This window comes from Triticum aestivum, chromosome 7D (genome assembly GCF_018294505.1).
Source record: "Triticum aestivum cultivar Chinese Spring chromosome 7D, IWGSC CS RefSeq v2.1, whole genome shotgun sequence".
Lineage (NCBI taxonomy): Eukaryota > Viridiplantae > Streptophyta > Magnoliopsida > Poales > Poaceae > Triticum > Triticum aestivum.
The window spans coordinates 404,158,763-404,165,934 of record NC_057814.1 but is presented as its reverse complement, the minus strand read 5'-3'; the positions used below and the strand labels follow the sequence as shown (position 1 = coordinate 404,165,934).

General features: G+C 44.1%; 1 long non-coding RNA gene across 4 annotated transcripts; it reads right to left on the bottom strand.

Moving 5' to 3' along the window:
- Nucleotides 1–3,960: 3,960 nt before the first annotated feature.
- LOC123169203 (uncharacterized) lies at nucleotides 3,961–6,946 on the bottom strand. Of its 4 annotated transcripts, none has more exons than XR_006484692.1 (4): nucleotides 6,433–6,946; nucleotides 6,113–6,336; nucleotides 5,906–6,014; nucleotides 3,961–5,637 (listed from the first exon to the last, which is right to left on the bottom strand). It is a non-coding gene; the product is annotated as an uncharacterized lncRNA (long non-coding RNA). The 4 variants fall into 4 exon arrangements; XR_006484693.1 differs by having other exon boundaries at nucleotides 5,906–5,999; XR_006484694.1 differs by having other exon boundaries at nucleotides 3,961–6,014.
- Between the last annotated feature and the right edge of the window lie 226 nt (nucleotides 6,947–7,172).

The window sequence follows — 7,172 nt, the reverse complement described above, 5'->3', positions numbered from 1 at the left end:
ATAACACACAGTTGTTATCTCCGGACCGTATGCGGTGTTTCTTGTTCCCAATCCCGCCAGCATCCCTAGAAAATATCTGCCTGCCTCGAGGGTTTTTCTGTTTCATAACACACGGTTGTTATCTTCGGACCGTGTGCGATGCACTATCATCAAAATTTTCAATAGCCCGGCATTTCACTCCCGCCTTTGACTCCCGCGTAGTAAAATTTTCAGTACCCGCGTCATTTCCTCAAACACCCCGCGCCCCCTCCACACACACACACACACACACCAAAACCTCCTCGGCCGTGGACACACACCCTCCCTTGCTCAAAACCCTAGCAAAGTCCCCGCCGCCGCTGCCGCAAGGCCTCCATTGTCAACATCTACCGGTTTGCCCGTGCAGCTTACCCACCGATCTCCATACCCAGGCCGCCCTGAGTTTCTTAGATGACGCCTGACAAACGCCCCTTTCCCATAGATCCCCATCCCCATCCCCCACTCCAGAGCATCGCAACCTAAGCCCGGCTACGATTCCCGTGGAGCTCGAGGAGCAACTGGCCCAAAAGAGGTGTATAGCCATCTCTTCGCCCGACATCACCGAGGAAGCTGACGATCATTACTGGCGGCAGGCACTCAAGCAGCGGGCTAGAGTATGCGGGCATGTCTCATCCGCCGGCTACGACATCAAGGTCATCGACAGCGATGCCCTAAGGCAGGCTGTGTCACAGGTTAAGTGGCCCACCCCAACCCCTCGGGTTCAACCACCATTGATCTCATCCATGGCCCCGCCGCTGATCTCCTCTGGCTCGCTGTCAACAATTTGCCATTCTACATCGCCATCGAGCCCCTTTTGTCATTTCTGAAGGACACATTCTACGACACTGGCTTGGGATCCACATCTTCCAAGTCAGACATCATCGACGGTGACCATAAGGAGGGCACCCTCTTCGGCTCTTCCAAGGGGAAAGAGCCCATCTGCTCTTCCAAGGGGAAAGCGCCCGTCTGCGACATCAGGGAGGGCACCCAACAGTCGTGCTCTTCCAAGGGGAAGGAGCCCATCTGCGACAACATGGAGCGCATCCAGGGTCCGTGCTCTTCCCACGGGAACGAGCCCATCCGTGACAAGTGAGGAAACCCATGATTTGTTTTGCCATGCCTCTTCACAGGGGGAAACCCATGATTTGTTTTGTCGAGTCCCTTTTGTAGTGTAGTGAGAATATGTCCAGTTTTAATTGCTATATCTGGTTGTTTGCAGTATGCCTTGTTTATTTCAGTTGTTCATAATGTGATGCTCTATATGTGCAATTATTTACTGTGCAGTACATTTCATCAATCCAGTTTTAAACATACCGATAGGAATGCATATATTTGCTTGCTGTTAAGCCTGTTATAGCTAGCATATGCCTCTTTTAAAGTTTTTTGATTGTTCGGTTGTTTGTAGTTAGCATATGTTCAGTTTCAAATGCTATCTTTGGTTGTTCGTAGTATGCCTTGTTTATTCCAGTTATTCACAACGTGATGTTCTATATGTGCAAGTATGAACTGTGCAGTTCAATTTCATCAGTACCAGTTTCAACAATACCACTATGAATGACTACATTTGGTTGCTGCATCTTGTAGTTAACACGCCTTTCCATTTTTATTTAACCATAACCAGTGTACTTAGACCGGCACAATACCAGTTTGAATGACCATGTTTGCTTGTTGTTAAATGTTTGGCCTGTTGCAGTTAGCACACCTCTCCACTTGTTTTGCTTTACTAGCGTGCTTAAACCTGCACACTGAAGCTATCTTTTGGAGATTATTTTGTCTGCCATGTGTAATTTTGGTTGATGTTTAGCCTGTTGTGCTTAACATGCTTCTTGATGTACCTACACAGGACAATTTTGGGAACGACTGCTGTTTTCCATCGAGGTTAGTTTCATCCCATGGCTTATATCTACTCACTGTTCAGGATATCGGTAGCTGGTACCATATAGGCCGGCGGCTGATAAGGGACTAATCGGTGAATCGGACTTTTAACTGAATATATCTGCAACCCATTTTTCCTTAGGTTAACTAGGGCCATATGTAATATATCTGAGGCTACATAGCAACATGCACTCTACTTAATGTCTAAATATGCAATCCTAGGCTACATAGGAACAAGGAAGAGTGTTACATTAATGTTCTAATGATGTGTAGATATACGTAGTAGAGCAGCAGCAGCAGCAACAACAACACAACCCTGTTTGGATACTCAACTTAGCTAGAGGTTAGAGTTAGTTTCTAGCTCATTACTAACCCTGAACTAACTCCATCCAAAGAGTTGTTTGGATGGCAGGGTTAGATTGACAATAAATGCACTAGGAGAACTAGCTCCAATTAGCACCTTGGATACTAGTTTTTTGGGTGGGTTATAGATGCAACTAGCTCAAACTAGCCCTCATGTTTAGATATACTTTAGGGCTATTTGAGCCCGAACTAGCTCAAACTAACTGTAACCCGTGGATACAGCAGCAGATAATTTGTAAGAATGAACTAAACTCCTTCCGGCCCATAATATAAGATGTTAATTCATCTAATATGTGAGTATATTGGATGTTATAAGATACTCCCTCCGTTCCTAAATATTTGTCTTTTTAGAGATTTCAAATGGACTACCACATACGGATGTATATAAACATATTATAAAAGAGTGTTGTCTTACATCATTGTGCAATTGTTGTTTAGCTTCTAATATTAACTTGGTGCTTTTAGGTACATATGTCATTGGTAAAGATCCGCGTTTCGACCCTTTCTGCGTATGGGGCAATGAGATATCGATGAACCAGCATCAAGTGAGGAAGCTGATAAAGATTGTTAGTAAAATGGGTCCAAAGATGGCAATTAAACTATTTGTTTACACTTTATCCAAGACAAGAGCGATCTGCAGGATGGTAAGCAAGAACTCTGCAGCCTTCTTTTTACTTCCCATAATGAGTTGTGTTAGATGACAATGTCTGAATCTTTTTCCTTTGCAGTGGTTACCAAAGCAGTTTACTCAAGATTACCTCTCAAACTACATGATTGGTGGGCATGCAAAGGTTAAAGTATTTCTACCAGAACACGATTATTATCTAGATGTTTTCATGAAGACCGTGAAGGATGGGCGGTCGGCCCTCACAAGGGGTTGGACTAGAGTCTTGCGTGCCTTCTGCATGGAGGAGGGCACAATATGGGCATTCCGCTTCACCTTGTTCAACAACCAGAATATATTTCACCTCTTTCTTTGCCGTCTTTAATAATACAAGTACACAACTGTAGTTCATCATACTTTATTTGGTTCTTATGTAATTCTTGAACATATGTACCTATAAATCGAATAATGCATTGGTTGTTTGAACCTGATGGATATGAATAAAGATGTAGCATACATTCAAATTCAAGTCCAAATCTGCTACAATTTGGAAAAGCAGCAATTAAATTACGGTGAAATTACGCTCTTCAGGTTGTTACGGCACACACGGTTGGTAAAACACAAACGTTTGCGATATGCACCATAATCGGAGACGGTTCACAGAGAGGAAACATGTGCAAGCATGCACACAGTTGCTGTTTGCAAAGCATGTGCAATGTCAGATAATATCACAAATGGTGCGGGCAAACTAAACGTTTGTGTTAGTTACCTTATCGTACATGATTCGAAACCATGAACTATTTCTGATGAAGTATGCATCGTAAATGTTGCACCACAGAATAGCGTGTGCGATAGTTGTCGTGTACGGCGATGTTACGATGGTCCGACGTTTCGTAATCCTGTCCGACACTCATACGACGAATAGCTAATCTTCTTAACGGTGAACCGTTTGTGATGGGCCGCGCATCATACACGTTCTATAATAGTGAACCGTTTGTGATGGGCCGCGCATCATAAACGTAGCACCACAGAATACCGACTGCGATGGCAATGCGAGCAGAAATGAGTAGGAGTACTTTAGGGGCCCTATCCCCGATGGTTTCTGGGTCGTGTGGGAAGGACTCCCCTATCGCCCACACTCACTTGGCGATGGTTCCAAATGCCGTCGCGGAAAGGGGTTTTAAACCGTTTTTTTAGGACCGGCGTACCAGTGCTCACAGTCCCCTTGAACATCCCTAATTGAAAATCCCTAGCCTCGAGAGTTTCTAGTTGAGTCAAAAGATGCACCGCTATTTATCTTTAGCACGTTAGCGGCCGGCGGTTTCTTCACACTCAAGTGCACCCATGTGAACCATAGCCACAACCTCATCTATTTTTAGGACGCCTTCCCTAGAATTTATCTTGCTCCTTGTCTTCCATCACGTCCACAACAGAGCTATGATCTTGAATATTGGCTTATGTCCATGTGCAGATCAGAGTGCCACATATCTACTTCCCGAAGGCAAAATAAAAAGTGATATAGTTTCCGCCCGAGTAAGAGTTCACATTTCGGCAGGGCGATCACTAAAAACTTCCAGTCTATTCTTCCTGCAAGAACAATATGCAAGGCAATATAGATTTGGATCGTTATGTCAGATGAAAATTTCTTCCCAGATTTAAGGAACACTTTATGAACTTAATAGCTGAAAGTATCTTCCCAGCTTGGAAGACAATATATATATGTAAGAAAATAAGTACTCCCCCTAATTCAAGATGTAGCTTTAGTACAACTTTGTACTAAAGTTGGATAGGAGGGAGTAATAACTTTGTAACAGTACCAAAAGAATTGCAATCACATCTCCTTTTAACACTTTAAGGTGGTTAAAACCCTTGTTTCTTTCTAAAACGACATGTTTTGCTAAAAAATGTCGTTCTTCAAACTTTACTTTGTCATACATCTAGTCTATCCATATGTGGATCTAGACCCATCCTTGATTTTGCATGCCTATAATTATACAAACGCCAAGCCAGCAGATCATGTGTATCCAATTTGTTTCGCATGCAGTACCCAGTCTGCATACATAACCAGCTACCTGGATAATTCTGACTAACAAAATGAAGAAACCTACATCAGGTTAACTGGAAAACTTCAACATGTTTAAACATTGATATTCTGACCAAGGGACGACACAAAAACTTTTCCAGCTTGATGATATCAGTCCAATTTCTCTTTAGCCGAATAAGGCAATTTCATCAACGAACAATAATATGCAGGTAACAATTCCATCTTTTCATTGAACTATAGAGAGAGAAGAACAACTTATTTTTCAGAATGATTTTTTTTCAAATAAAGGACTTCATAGAGTTAAGATGACATGCATGTTGAAAGCTCTAACTCTCCCCATACTCCCAAAACGACTCCCTGAGTATATTTAGATGCACTAATGTACAAAGATTCATGTGATTTAAAACCCACACAAAATGACTATAAGATACACCATTGAGCTTTGAATTTTCTGTTAGGAAAGAAATGATAGCACCATTTTTCTTTAGAAATAGAACATATACAGATAGGCATCCATTTAGCTGGTATTTTAGATATACCTTTGTCTTAGTTTCACAGAGCACATCCAATTGACAATACATTCCCATCCATTAAAGATAGGAAGTGTGGTATCCCCGCTCAAGCACACTATCAAACCTCCAAAACTGTAATCTGATGGCCACGTAGCTGATCAACTGTAACAAAAGACCACACATTGCACATGCTGCAGGCTTCCGATCACTTATGTTAGCACCTGGATATTTCATATATCATAATTATATCGACTAAGTGATATGAAAGATGTCTAAAATGATGAAATGCATAACACCATTAGCTCCTTTTCCAAAAGTAAGTCACAATAGCGACTACATGACAACAACAAAACCGAGGTCTGCAGCTTACTACCTAATGATTTGATGAAGCCGCACAAAAAATAGAAACAAAAAGTTATTCTGGTCTAGAGCTAAATGGTTTAATTCAACTGTAACTAAATTACAAGGCTGAAGAAGATTTGTCCGTACCCGCTCTTGCTTCATCATGAAATTGTCAAAATTTTATGTTGGCAAAATTTCCAAGCCCAAGCCGTACGTCGACAAAATTCTATGTTGCCAACCGCTAAACAAGAACCAGCTGTGTTAGACCAATGGAGTGGCATTGATCCATAGCCCGCAAATCAGCATATGACAGTCATGAAAGCTGAATTGATGGAAAGAATTGTAGGAAATTACCTGGAGCTTGGTGTTGAGAAGTGGCATCCTGCAGGTTGGGAGACGTGGACATGCTCATCACATAGGCCGGGGATGGGCTGCTCACACACCTCCACCACGGGCCAGCCCCTCACATAAACTCTTTAATTCCTGATGAGTTTGGTCCAACCCCAAAGTTTATCCCGTACTTTTTCAGCTCCCAAATCTTTATGAGAATTTCCCACTCCAGCACTAAGTTCCCCAATCTGTCATACAAGAACGGATGAGAGAAGGGAGTCAGAAACAATAACCTATAAGAGTATGGTGAGGCAGGGGAGGGGCGTGGTGCAGGTATTACTGACAACGTCCACGCGACCCCTCAGCAGCGAGATGCGCCACGGTGGCGGTGCCGACGTTGCTGATTCTAGCGGTCGATGCCCCGGCAGTCGACAACCACACCGCCCACCCGCGCCTCCGTCTGCATCAGCGGGCGGGCTGGTCAGGATCTCAGGGTGGATATGGAATTTTTGCTAGGATTTGCTCGCGGACGATATCGGCGACACGGCGGTGGGATGTCCGAGTTGAAGAAGAAGATGTGGCGCCGACATGATTCAGAGGGGCACAAAGTCGTGGTCTTCTAACGTGTTACCAGGAGGGCACTGCGCGTGTTGTCCGGCGTGGCGACGTGGAGCTTCTCAATGATCTGAAAGAGGCGGCGGAGAGGGAAGAAGGGGACCGTGGGGAAGAGACGGCGACACACGATGTATGGCTGGTGGCGGCGTGGAGCAGCTCTTATGGGGCGCCGGCGATGGGTGGAAGAGGGCGGCCGTGATGCGTCGAAGAGGGCGGCGATGATGGGTGGAAAAGGGCAGTGGCTAGAAGTGGGTCGCGGCATACGGCGTGGGTTCAAGGCTTCGAGCAGATAGCATCGGAGGTGCGTGCGTGCGGGGCTTTTCGAATTTTTCTGGTTCGCTATTTTTTAGCACGTGCGTTCGACGACAAAACGACAATCTGTGCCGTCCATCTCTATGTTTAACGTAAAATTGACGGACATAAAAAGATGACGTATGGAGAACTATGAAAGCCTCCGTCTTTTAATATT